We start from the raw sequence: 256 nt of genomic DNA on the forward strand, positions 1-256 counted from the left end.
GCCAATCGGAGGCGGCGCTCGAGCACGCTTGCGGCACGACGTCACCAGCTCCCGCCTTCGCCGCCGAAAACATTTGGCGCCAAAAGGAAGCGACACGGCATTGAGTAGCCTGTCAGCCTCAAAGCTTAGATGCTCCCGGCCTGGGGGAATCCTTTGTTGGGAGGTGTTCGCTGGTCCTTATTGTTTCTTGTCTCCAATTCTTCTGAGTGTTGTTCTTTATTTAGCGTCTTGATTTTAGAGGTTTTTTTAAATACTG

This window comes from Anolis carolinensis, chromosome 1, assembly GCF_035594765.1.
Source record: "Anolis carolinensis isolate JA03-04 chromosome 1, rAnoCar3.1.pri, whole genome shotgun sequence".
In the NCBI taxonomy this organism is placed as follows: Eukaryota; Metazoa; Chordata; class Lepidosauria; order Squamata; family Dactyloidae; genus Anolis; species Anolis carolinensis.